The sequence below is a fragment of the Hyperolius riggenbachi genome, chromosome 1 (assembly GCF_040937935.1).
Source record: "Hyperolius riggenbachi isolate aHypRig1 chromosome 1, aHypRig1.pri, whole genome shotgun sequence".
Classification (NCBI taxonomy): Eukaryota; Metazoa; Chordata; class Amphibia; order Anura; family Hyperoliidae; genus Hyperolius; species Hyperolius riggenbachi.
The window spans coordinates 329537609-329551654 of NC_090646.1; the positions used below are offsets into that span (position 1 = coordinate 329537609).

At 43.8% G+C, this 14046-nt stretch overlaps 1 protein-coding gene across 2 annotated transcripts in view; it reads right to left on the reverse strand.

Annotated features, from left to right (window-relative positions):
• Nucleotides 1-14046, reverse strand: part of GAK (cyclin G associated kinase) — a 254225-nt gene that overhangs the window by 130492 nt on the left and 109687 nt on the right. The gene's annotated exons all lie outside the window — the stretch shown is intronic.

Consider the following 14046-nt stretch of genomic DNA (forward strand, 5'->3'; position numbering starts at 1 on the left):
TTAAAAATTGCAAAATCACATGTACATATGTATTCACAGACTTTCCCATGAAGCTCAAAACTGAGCTCAGGTGGATCCTGTTTCCCCTGATCATCCTTGAGATGTTTCTTTAGCTTAATTGTAGGCTACCTGTGGTAAAATTCAGTTGACTGGACATGATTTGTAAAGTCACACACCTGTCTATATAAGATCCCATAGTTTACAGCTCATGTCAGAGCACAAACCAAGCATAAAGTCAAAGGGAGGGAGAGATCCGGGGACTCTGGATGAGTATAAAAAACTGTAATTTTATTGGTATAAAAAGACAAAGGAAAAAATTCCCTCCAAAGGGTCAACTAATGTGTATTGGGCTCAAGATACGCCCCCTTAATCATAGTTGCAATGAACCTGCAGGAAGTCGGATTCTTTATACGTGGGGAGGAAAACCAGTCTACCTCAAAGATTAAATGACACCTTCTACTTCAAAGAGATAGACACATACTTATACATTAAAACCAGAGCACAACATTAAAATGTAAATATGTCTATGCATAGACAAAAATGTAATGCCCAGTTGCCTACTGAGAACAGAAGGAATAAAAAAGGGGAGGAAGAAAAATAAACAAACCTGTTTAAAAGTCATACACGAAACTTAAGTAAAACTGAGCATTAAACCCTGCTGGGGTACGAGTGCCCATGAGGTGGATCCAAAAGGCCTCACGTCTGAGAAGAAGCCTCTGGAGATCACCTCCTCTTGCTGGGCACTATACCCTTTCGACCCCCTGAAAGATAAAGGAAGTCATATCACCCTGGTGGCAAAGTTCAAAGTGTTTTGAAACTGATGTCTTCTTAAAAGGTTTTCCAATTCACCCCACAATAATGTTAACCTATGTGCACATGCAAGTTTCGACCAGTGCAGCCAACATATTCCTTGCAACTAATCGTACAAAAGATTATGTAGATTACATGCTTGGTGTCACAGTTCACATATTGTTTAATGGGAAAAGACTTTTGGACAGATTTAGAAAAAATGGATGTTCCACTGTGGTGATGGACACAACAGTGACAAGTGGGGAAACCACAGGGGTAGGAACCAACTGTGGAGAGCCACGTAGGAGTACGTGAGGAACTGGGTGCCTTACACTCAGAGGAAGAGAGGTCAGATGGTGCTCTAGAGTTTCTGGCAAGTTTATTTTATTTAAGTATTTATATAGCGCCGACATATTACACAGCGCTGCACAGAGTATATTGTCTTGTCACTAACTGTCCCTCAGAGGGGCTCACAATCTAGTCCCTACCACAGTAATATGTGTATGTACGTATTGTGTAGTGTATGTATCCTAGTCTAGGGCCAATTTAGGGGGAAGCCAATTAACTTATCTGTATGTTTTTGGAATGAGGAAACCCATGTAGACACGGGGAGAAACATACAAACTCCTTGCAGATGCTGACCTTGCTGGGATTCGACCCGGGGACCCAGCGCTGCATGGCGAGAGCGCTAACTGCTACGCCACCATGCTCCTGAAATGTCAAAATCTACAACGGGAGTCCTGGAGTTAATCGGATAAAGAAAGGACTTTTGTCACTGAATAAAGCCTGGAATTTGGTAGAATCACTTAGACCTGGAACCCACTACAAATCGCTATCGCAATCACTAGCGTTTTGAATGAGCAGTTTGTAAGCGATTTCATGAGCATTTTCGGTAGCAATTTTCTAGCAGTTGTGTAGCGATTTAAATTCTGATTGGCCCTACACTAGCAAAACGCTCTGTGTAGGTTTTGACGAGTGATTGTGCCAGCGCTTATATACTTTACATTGCAGAAACGCTAACGCTCAAAAATGCTGCATGTCCTGCATTTGCGATTTTGGTAATTGCAACCGCTCCAGTGGAATTTGGCCTATCCATTAACATTAGCTGAGCATTTAGGGAAACCACTCACAAAATCGCTCTAGTGGGTTCCAGGCCTCATACAGTTAAGAAGTTCCTTCCAGTGCTGCATTCCAATCCTAAATTCAGGCGAGTCCTTTAGGGGGCATCATAAAAACACACGGTGGAGAGGCGCCCAAGGGTTATAGAAGTTAAGTGATAAAAACAAATTGCGGTGGATTACCTCAGACAAGAAATCACTTACGGTACAGTAAGAAATTAATTAAGCACAAGGTAATGCGTTTCGTGAGATCCAACTAACTTCATCAGGCCAATCACTGTGCCTACAATTGACAAATACAGAGGACACTCAATACACCCATACATTTTCTTACATGCAAAAAATTATACTAAAAATTAATAAGATCAACATATAGAAATCCTAAGAACCCATAAAATTAAGACATTCTAATAACAATCCATTATCATAAATTCTATTGGACACAAATTCATAACAGTAAGATCCTTATTATGATAATTGAGAAAATATCTCGATAAACAGTTTATCAAGATATTTTCTCCATTATCATAATAAGGATCCTACCGTTATGAATTTTTGTCCAATAGAATTTATTCCTGTAGCCTCAAATAATGAGACACAGTCAATTAGGAGCCTGTGAAATGTTTTGGATTTACCTCATGCGCACATTACAACCTGGAAGGTTAAATGAGTGTTTGAAACACAATTATTAACCACTTGCCGACCGCCCACAGCCCATGGGCGGCGGAAAAGTGGATGCCTTAAGGACCGCAATACGCCTTAGGGCGTTGCGTCCTTTTCCTATGCCGGGGGAGCGATCGCGTCATTGATGACGCGCGCTTCTCCCGGCAACTGGCTCCGCCCACCCGCCGTAACATCCCGCCGGCCATACGGAAGCGCCGGCGGGATGTTAACCCCGCGATCGCCGCTACAAAGTGTATAATACACTTTGTAATGTATACAAAGTGTATTATACAGGCTGCCTCCTGCCCTGGTGGTCCCAGTGTCCGAGGGACCACCAGGGCAGGCTGCAGCCACCCTAGTCTGCACCCAAACACACTGATCTGCCCCCCCCGCCCACTGATCGCCCACAGCACCCCTCAGACCCCCCCCTGCCCACCCCCCAGACCCCTGTTTGCACCCAATCACCCCCTAATAACCCATCAATCACTCCCTGTCACTATCTGTCAACGCTATTTTTTTTTATCCCCCCCCCTGCCCCCCCCTGCCCCCTCCTGATCACCCCCCCACCCCTGTGTACTGTATGCATCTATCCCCCCTGATAACCTGTCAATCACCTGTCAATCACCCATCAATCACCCATCAATCACCCCCTGTCACTGCCACCCAACAATCAGCCCCTAACCTGCCCCTTGCGGGCAATCTGATCACCCACCCACACCAATAGATCGCCCGCAGATCCGATATCAGATCACCTCCCAAATCCATTGTTTACATCTATTCTCTCCTCTAAACACCCACTAATTACCCATCAATCACCCATCAATCACCCCCTATCACCACCTGTCACTTTTACCTATCAGATCAGACCCTAATCTGCCCCTTGCGGGCACCCAATCACCCGCCAACACGCTCAGATTGCCCTCTGACCCCCCCTTATCAATTCGCCAGTGCATTAATTACATCTGTTCTTCCCTGTAATAACCCACTGATCACCTGTCAATCACCTATCACCCATCAATCACCCCCTGTCACCCCCACCCATCAATCAGCCCCCAACCTGCCCCTTGCGGGCAATCTGATCACTCACCCACACCAATAGATCGCCCGCAGATCCGACATCAGATCACCTCCCAAATCCATTGTTTACATCTATTCTCTCCTCTAAACACCCACTAATTACCCATCAATCACCCCCTATCACCACCTGTCACTGTTACCTATCAGATCAGACCCTAATCTGCCCCTTGCGGGCACCCAATCACCCGCCCACACGCTCAGATTGCCCTCAGACCCCCCCCCCCCCCCCTTATCAATTCGCCAGTGCATTAATTACATCTGTTCTTCCCTGTAATAACCCACTGATCACCTGTCAATCACCTGCCAATCACCTATCACCCATCACCCATCAATCACCCCCTGTCACTGCCACCCATCAATCAGCCCCTAACCTGCCCCTTGCGGGCAATCTGATCACCCACACCAATAGATCGCCCGCAGATCCGACATCAGATCACCTCCCAAATCCATTGTTTACATCTATTCTCTCCTCTAAACACCCACTAATTACCCATCAATCACCCCCTATCACCACCTGTCACTTTTACCTATCAGATCAGACCCTAATCTGCCCCTTGCGGGCACCCAATCACCCGCCAACACGCTCAGATTGCCCTCTGACCCCCCCCTTATCAATTCACCAGTGCATTAATTACATCTGTTCTCCCCTGTAATAACCCACTGATCACCTGTCAATCACCTGCCAATCACCTATCACCCATCAATCACCCCCTGTCACTGCCACCCATCAATCAGCCCCTGTCATTGCCACCCATCAATCACCCCCTGTCACTGCCACCCATCAATCAGTCCCTAACCTGCCCCTTGCGGGCAATCTGATCACCCACCCACACCATCCGATCGCCTGCAGACCCGCAGTCAGATCACCTCCCAAGTGCATTGCATCTGTTCTCTCCTCTAAACACCCACTAATTACCCATCAATCACCCCCTGTCACTGCTACCCATCAGATTAGACCCCCATCTGCCCCTAGGGCACCCAATCACCCGCCCACACCCTCAGACCCCAGCCCTGATCACCTCGCCATTGCATTACTTGCATCTATTCCCCCCACTAATCACACCTTGAGACACCCATCAATCACCTCCTGTCACTACCTGTCACCCCCTAGCACACCTACCCATCAGATCAGGCCCTAATTTGCCCCGTGTGGGCTCCTGATCACTCGGCCAAACCCTCAGATCCCCCTCAGACCCCCTTCCGATCACCTCCCCAGTGCATTGAGTGCATCCATTTTCCCCTCTAATCACCCCCTGAGACACCCATCAATCACCTCCTGTCACCCCCCCTAGCACTCCTATCCATCAGATCAGGCCCAATACAACCTGTCATCTAAAAGGCCACCCTGCTTATGACCGGTTCCACAAAATTCGGCCCCTCATAGACCACCTGTCATCAAAATTTGCAGATGCTTATACCCCTGAACAGTCATTTTGAGACATTTGGTTTCCAGACTCCTCACGGTTTTGGGCCCGTAAAATGCCAGGGCGGTATAGGAACCCCACAAGTGACCCCATTTTAGAAAAAAAGACACCCCAAGGTATTCTGTTAGGTGTATGACGAGTTCATAGAATATTTTATTTTTTGTCAAAAGTTAGCGGAAATTGATTTTTATTGGTTTTTATTTTCACAAAGTGTCATTTTTCACTAACTTGTGACTAAAAGTAAAATCTTCTATGACCTCGCCATACACCTAATGGAATACCTTGGGGTGTCTTCTTTCTAAAATGGGGTCACTTGTGGGGTTCCTATACTGCCCTGGCATTTTAGGGGCCCTAAACCGTGAGGAGTAGTCTAGAAAACAAATGCCTCAAAATGACCTGTGAATAGGACGTTGGGCCCCTTAGCGCACCTAGGCTGCAAAAAAAGTGTCACACGTGGTATCGCCGTACTCAGGAGAAGTAGTATAATGTGTTTTGGGGTGTATTTTTACACATACCCATGCTGGGTGGGAGAAATCTCTCTGTAAATGGACAATTGTGTGTAAAAAAAAAATCAAACAATTGTCATGTACAGAGATATTTCTACCACCCAGCATGGGTATGTGTAAAAATACACCCCAAAACACATTATACTTCTTCTCCTGAGTACGGCGGTACCACATGTGTGGCACTTTTTTACACCCTAAGTGCGCTAAGGGGCCCAAAGTCCAATGAGTACCTTTAGGATTTCACAGGTCATTTTGCGACATTTGGTTTCAAGACTACTCCTCACGGTTCAGGGCCCCTAAAATGCCAGGGCAGTATAGGAACCCCACAAATGACCCCATTCTAGAAAGGAGACAACCAAAGGTATTCCATTAGGTGTATGGCGAGGTCATAGAAGATTTTATTTTTTGTCACAAGTTAGCGGAATATGACACTTTGTGAAGAAAAACAATTCAAATCAATTTCCACTAACTTGTGGCAAAAAATAAAATCTTCTATGAACTCACCATACTCCTAACGGAATACCTTTGGGTGTCTTCTTTGTAAAATGGGGTCATTAGTGGGGTTCCTATACTGCCCTGGCATTTTAGGGGCCCTAAACCGTGAGGAGTAGTCTTGAAACAAAAATGACCTGTGAAATCCTAAAGGTACTCATTGGACTTTGGGCCCTTTAGCGCAGTTAGGGTGCAAAAAAGTGCCACACATGTGGTATTGCCGTACTCGGGAGAAGTAGTATAATGTGTTTTGGGGTGTATTTTTACATATACCCATGCTGGGTGGGAGAAATACTTCTGTAAATGACAATGTTTTGATTTTTTTACACACAATTGTCCATTTACAGAGTTATTTCTCCCACCCAGCATGGGTATGTGTGAAAATACACCCCAAAACACATTGTACTACTTCTCCAGAGTACGGCGATACCACATGTGTGGCACTTTTTTGCACCCTAACTGCGCTAAAGGGCCCAAAGTCCAATGAGTACTTTTAGGATTTCACAGGTCATTTTGCGGAATTTGATTTCCAGACTACTCCTCATGGTTTAGGGCCCCTGAAATGCCAGGGCAGTATAGGAACCCCACAAATGACCCCATTTTAGAAAGAAGACACCCAAAGGTATTCCGTTAGGAGTATGGTGAGTTCATAGAAGTTTTTATTTTTTTGTCACAAGTTAGCGGAAATTGATTTTAATTGTTTTTTTTCACAAAGTGTCATGTTCCGCTAACTTGTGACAAAAAATAAAATCTTCTATGAACTCACCATACTCCTAACGGAATACCTTGGGGTGTCTTCTTTCTAAAATGGGGTCATTTGTGGGGTTCCTATACTGCCCTGGCATTTTAGGGGCCCTAAACCATGAGGAGTAGTCTTGAAACCAAATGTCGCAAAATGACCTGTGAAATCCTAAAGGTACTCATTGGACTTTGGGCCCTTTAGCGCAGTTAGGGTGCAAAAAAGTGCCACACATGTGGTATCGCCGTACTCAGGAGAAGTAGTATAATGTGTTTTGTGGTGTATTTTTACACATACCCATGCTGGGTGGGAGAAATAACTCTGTAAATAGACAATTGTGTGTAAAAAAAATGAAAACATTGTCATTCACAGAGATATTTCTCCCACCCAGCATGGGTATGTGTAAAAATACACCCCAAAACACATTATAGTACTTCTACTGAGTATGGCAATACCACATGTGTGGCACTTTTTTGCAGCCTAACTGCGCTAAGGGGTCCAAAGTCCAATGAGCACCTTTAGGCTTTACAGGGGTGCTTACAATTTAGCACCCCCCAAAATGCCAGGACAGTGAACACACCCCACAAATGACCCCATTTTGGAAAGTAGACACTTCAAGGTATTCAGAGAGGGGCATGGTGAGTCCGTGGCAGATTTCATTTTTTTTTTGTCGCAAGTTAGCAGAAATGGAAACTTTTTTTTTTCACAAAGTGTCATTTTCCGCTTACTTGTGACAAAAAATAATATCTTCTATGAACTCACTATGCCTCTCAGTGAATACTTTGGGATGTCTTCTTTCCAAAATGGGGTCATTTGGGGGGTATTTATACTATCCTGGAATTCTAGCCCCTCATGAAACATGACAGGGGGTCAGAAAAGTCATAGATGCTTGAAAATGGGAAAATTCACTTTTTGCACCATAGTTTGTAAACGCTATAACTTTTACCCAAACCAATAAATATACACTGAATGGGTTTTTTTTTATCAAAAACATGTTTGTCCACATTTTTCGCGCTGCATGTATACAGAAATTTTACTTTATTTGAAAAATGTCAGCACAGAAAGTTAAAAAAATCATTTTTTTGCCAAAATTCATGTCTTTTTTGCTGAATATAATAAAAAGTAAAAATCGCAGGAGCAATCAAATAGCACCAAAAGAAAGCTTTATTAGTGACAAGAAAAGGAGCCAAAATTCATTTAGGTGGTAGGTTGTATGAGCGAACAATAAACCGTGAAAGCTGCAGTGGTCTGAATGGAAAAAAAGTGCCTGGTCCTTAAGGGGTAGAAAGACTGTGGTCCTCAAGTGGTTAATATGTTTTTGTATATATTTTCTTAATTGCTAATTTACTAACTTTTCCTTTTTAAAGGGTTAACTTTTATGTATGTTTTAGGAATTTTGAACATTTGCAAACAATGCTTACAAAATTATGCAAAACACAACCAAGATGGTAGAGAATTTGCCTCCATTAATATGGCGTACGTGTATGTGTGTACATCCATGCGTTGGACGTGGATATGCGTATTTTTCCACGATATGCGTATTATTGTATTGTCGGCATTACGTAAGTATAAGGTCACATTTTTGACCAGGAAATGGAACTTACACTTCCTTTATAATGCGACCATTCGGCAGATACAAACTAGAGGCACCCGATGCTAGATGTTTATCTTCACCCGGTAAGTTTTTACAATCTATTGGAGGCAAAGGCTTATACTATTTTACCAATAGGGTTTCTTGATATAGCTACATTCTAGTAGGCAATTTGGCCTTGTGATATATAGCATCTGAGTGTTTATTTGTACAGCTTATCGAGAGATTTGTCTTAATGAATGTTCATAGTACTAAATGTTTTCATGCATAGCTTGCATAGAAATTGTATGCATTATAGTGCGACTATATAGCAGTTGATAGTATGTTCTTGTGGATATAGTCACGTTGTTTATTTATAACGTTTTAATGATTTTTTTTGTAAGAATAGCGCTGCGTAATATGTTGGCGCTTTATAAATACAATAAATAATAATAATAATGATATTGTGATGTCCCTTTTGGGTTTCTTCCGAGGTTATGCAACTTTATATAGGGTGTTATTCACCTAAATATTGACTCCAAAGGTAAAAACATGGCAAATGGCTATATAGTGGCCGCCTAATTTCGGTATGATGAAGAATTATTATTAGAATGTCTTAATTTAATGGGTTCTTAGGATTTATATATGTTGATCTTAATTTTTTGTATATTTTTTTGCATGTAAGAAAAATGTATGGGTGTATTATTGAGTGTCCTCTGTATTTGTCAATTGTAGGCACAGTGATTGGCCTGATGAAGTCAGTTGGACCTCACGATTTCTTACTGTACCGTAAGCGATTTCTTGTCTGAGGTAAGCCACCTCAAGTTGGTTTTAGAACTTAAATTTTATAACTGTTGGGCGCCTTTCCACCGTGTGTTCTTACCATGCCCTTCTTTGAGGGGAGTTCTTCCCGGACCCTTTGGTTTCACGTCCTTTTATGCAGAGTCCGACCAGTACTGGAGGCGGTATCCTCCTAAGGCGCAGGTGATGCTTGCTCCTCTTGCAACCCACCTTTGTGAGTACTTACTCGTTGACATTGACTTATCTCCATTTTTCGAACGTACTACATCATTTGGGCTCCCGGCGGCTCTGTGTCCCCCTCCCCCCCCAGGATTTCCTGCCCACTCTTCTTTAGGGTGCATGTCATTTTTCTTCCCGAAGGGCCCACGCTCTTGCCTCCCTCCTGTCCCCTAGCCTTTTCAGATCCCTCAGTTCCTCACGTACTCCTATGTGGCTCTCCACAGTTGCTTCCTAACCATGTGGTTGCCCCACTTGTCACTATTGTGGGCACCACCACAGGGGAACCCTCCATTTTCTCTTACGATACCCAAAAGTCTTTTCCCGTTAAACAATATTTGAACTGAGACACCAAGCATGCAATCTACGTGATCTCTTGTACGACTTGTTGCAAGCAATATGTTGGATACACTGGCCGAAACTTGCGTGCGCGCATTGGTGAACATTATTGTGGGGTGAACTGGAAAACATTTAAGAAGTCAGCAGTTTCAAAACACTTTGAACTTTGCCACCAGGGTGACATGACTTCCTTTATCTTTCAGGGGGTCGAAAGGGTATAGTGCCCAGCAAGAGGAGGTGATCTCCAGAGGCTTCTCCTCCGACGTGAGGCCTTTTGGATCCACCTGGGACCTCATACCCCAGCAGGGTTTAATGCTTGGTGGGACTTAAGTATAGTTTATTACTTTTGATCAAGTTTGTTTATTTATTTCTCCCCTTTTTTTTCCTTCTCTTATCAGTAGGCAACTGGGTGTTACATTTTACAATATACAAAGACAAATTTACATTTTAAATGTTGTGCCCTGTTTTAATGTATAAGTATGTGTCTATCTCTGAAGCAGGTGGTGTCATTTTATCTTTGAGGTGGGTGTTTTTTCCTCCCCACCCATCAAGACTCCACCTTCTTGCAGGTTCATTGCAACTATGATCAAGGGCATATTTTGAGCACAATATTTGTTACTTGATCATGTGGAAGGAATTTTTTCCTGTGTCTGTCCTTTTGTACCAATAAAATTACCTTTTTTTATACTCATCCAGAGTCTCCGGATCTCTCCCTCCCTTCTACCATGTTCTGCTTGGCAAACTGGATCTGCACCTGCGAGCAGTATTTAATAGGGGGTTTCAGAGCGTTTTTAGACACTAGCTATTTCCATGAAGTCATAGGAATTGTCTATAGATCTCCGAGACAGGACTGTCTGGAGGCCCAAATCTGGGGAAGGTTACAGAAACATTTCTGCGGTTTTGAAGTTCCCAATGAGCACAGTGGCCTCCATAATCTGTAAATGGAAGAAGTTCAAAATTACCAGGACTCTTCCTAGTGCTGGATGGCTATCTAAATTGAGCGATCAGGGGAGTAGGGCTTTAGTCAAGGAGGTGACCAAAAACCAGATGGTCACTCTTTCAGAGCTCCAGAGGTCCTCTGTGGAGAGATGAGAACCTTCCAGAAGAACCATCATCTCTGCAACAATACACCAATCAGGCCTGTATGGTAGAGTGGCCAGACAGAAGCTACTCCTTCGTAAAAGGCACAAGGCAGCCTGCCTGGAGTTTGCCAAAAGGCACCCGAAGGAACTCAAACCATGACAAAGGAAATTCTCCAGTTTGATGAGACTAAGATTGAACTCTTTGGTGTTCATGCCAGGTGTTAAGTTTGGAGGAAACCCGTCTCTGCTCGTCACCAGGCCAATACCATCCCTACAGTGAAACACAGTGGTGGCAGCATCATGCTGTGGGGATGTTTTTCAGTGGCAGGAACTGGGAGGCTAGTCAGGATAAAGGGAGAGAGGACTGCAGCAACATACAGAGTCATAATGGATGAAAACCTGACCCAGAGCGCTCTTGAACTCAGGCTGGGGGGATGGTTTATCTTTCAGCAGGACAACAACTAAGCACACAACCAAGATATCAAAGGAGTGGCTTCAGGACAACTCTGTGACTATCTTTTTGTGGCAAAAATCACTGATCAGACTTGAATCTGATTGAACATCTCTACAGAGATCTTAAAATGGCTGTGCACAACGTTTCCCACCCAACCTGATAGAGCTTGAGAGGTGAGGAACCAGGAATTGGCGAAACTGCCCAAGAATAGGTGTGCCAAGTTTGTGGCAACATATTAAAAAAAGACTTGAGGCTGTAATTGCTGCCAAAGGTGCATCAACAAAGTACTGAGCAAAGGCTTTGAATACATACTTACATGTAATTGTCAGTTTTTATTTTTAATAAATTTGCCATAAACTAAAGTAAACTTTTCATGTTGTCATTATGGGTTGTTGTGTGTAGAATTCTGAATATAATCTATTTTAGAATAAGGCTGTAAAATAAAATGTGGAACAAGCGATGCGCTGTGAATACTTGCCGGATACACTGCATATAAAAGATCTCTGGAAAAATTGCCACCATAGCTTCAGGTTGTCCATACAATTCATCCAGCCATCAGTTTTGGTCCATAAGAAAATGCCCACTGGAATCTTCAACCTAGTACTGTAGTTAGCAAATTTTAATTTAACAAGAGAGTCTCTAGAAAAATAGCCACCAGAGTGCCTACTTTGGGGACATGCACAAAAAGTCTCTTGGAAAATGGCTGCTGGAGCTCCTTTCTACACCAGAACAGCAAATGCTCAGCAACACATTCAAACAGGAATAGCTTTGACGAAGTAGCCATAGAGGCGCTCATACCTGACTTCCCTAGCCATCCAGTAAGACTTTTTTTTTCTTTAATAAAGTGCTTCCCACATGGTGATTAATGTACAGGCAGTCCCCTGTTTATGAACAAGATGGGGATCTTAGGTTTGTCTATCTGAATCTTTCCGTAAGTCATAACATTAAGCCATGTCTGTCCCCTGTACCTCCTCTGTGTCGACCTCTGTTTCCCCATGCCTTCAGTGTTCCCTTGTGCCATCTCTGCCACAAAACTGTGCCCCTCCCCCCACCATGGTGTCACCTCTGTCTCCCTGTGCCCTCGTGTACCACAGAAAAATGTCATTTTCCAGTTTAAAAACTTTTCTGTGAATTTTTTTTTTTCCAAAACAAGTATTTGTTCCCAGACTCAAATTTTCTGGCCATTCGTATCGGCGGGTGGAACATAATTTAAAGAACTACCTGTATAGGCATTAACAGTTGTCCAGGTATTTTGATATTTTGCACAGGTTTCCTTAGCAAGCAGTTATACATAGATAGTGGGCATTGAGTTAATAGATGAAGTGTAGTAATATGATGTGTAATAGAAATGGGCTATAATAAGATGCAATAGATAAGGCATAGGATTTATAGCTACATAGACTGCTCAAAAAAATAAGGGAACACAAAAATAAGACATCCTAGATCTGAGTGAATTAAATATTCTTATTAAATACTTTGTTCTTTTCATTGTTGAATGTGCGGACAACAAAATAACTCAAAAATTATCAATAGAAATCAAATGTTTCAACCCATGGAGGTCTGGATTTACAGTTACAGTTATTTGGGTTGCAAAAAAGACATACGTCCATTGAGTTTAAAGTCTCACTCAAAATTAAAGTGGAAAAAAACACTTTAGGCTGATCCAACTTTAATGTAATGTCCTTAAAATAAGACAAAATGGGGCTCAGTAGTGTGTGTGGCCTTCATGTGCCTGTATGTCTCCCTATAACGCCTGGGCATGCTCCTGATGAGGTTGCGGATGGTCTCCTGAGAGATCTCCTCTCAGACCTGGACTAAAGAATCCTCCAACTCCTGGACAGTCTGTGGTGCAACGTGGCGTTGGTGGATGGAGCGAGATATGATGTCCCAGATGTGCTCAATTGGATTCAGGTTTGGAGAAAAGGCGGGCCCAGTCCATAGCATCAATGCCTTCGTCTTGCTGGAACTGCTGACACACTCCAGCCGCATGAGGTCTAGCAGTGCCTTACATTAGGAGGAACCCAGGACCAACCGCACCTGTATATGGTCTCACAAGAGGTCTGAGGATCTCCTCTGGGTACCTAATTGCAGTCGGGCTAGTTCTGGTGACCATATGGAGTGCTGTGCGGTCCCCCCAAAAGAAATGCCCCAGCATTTCTGACCCACTGCCAAACTGGTCATGCTGGAGGATGTTGCTGGCAGCAGAACATTCTCCATGGCATCTCCAGACTGTTACGTCTGCTCAGTGTGAACCGGCTTTCATCTGTTAAGAGCAAAGGGCGCCAGTGGCGATTTTGCCAATCTTTGCATTCTCCGGCAAATGCCAATCGTCTTGCACAGTGTTGGGCTGTAAGCACAACCCCCACACGTGGACATCTGGCCCCCACACGCCCTCATGGAGGGGTTTCTGCCCGTTTAAGCAGACACATGCACATTTGCGGCCTACTGGAGCTCATTTGCAGGGATCTGGCAGTGCTCCACCTGTTCCTCCTTGCACAAAGGCGGAGGTTGCGGTACTGCTGCTGGGTTGTTGCCCTCCTACAGCCTCCACCATGTCTCCTGATGTACTGGCCTGTCTCCTGGTAGCGCCTCTATGCTCTGGACACTATGCTGACAGACACAGCAAACCGTCTTGCCACAGTTTGCACTGATGTACCATCCTGGATGTGCTGCACTACCTGAGCCACTTGTGTGGGTTGTAAACTCCGTCCCAGGTTACCACTAGAGTGAAAGCACCGCAAACATTCAAAAGGGACCAAAACATCAGCCAGAAAAC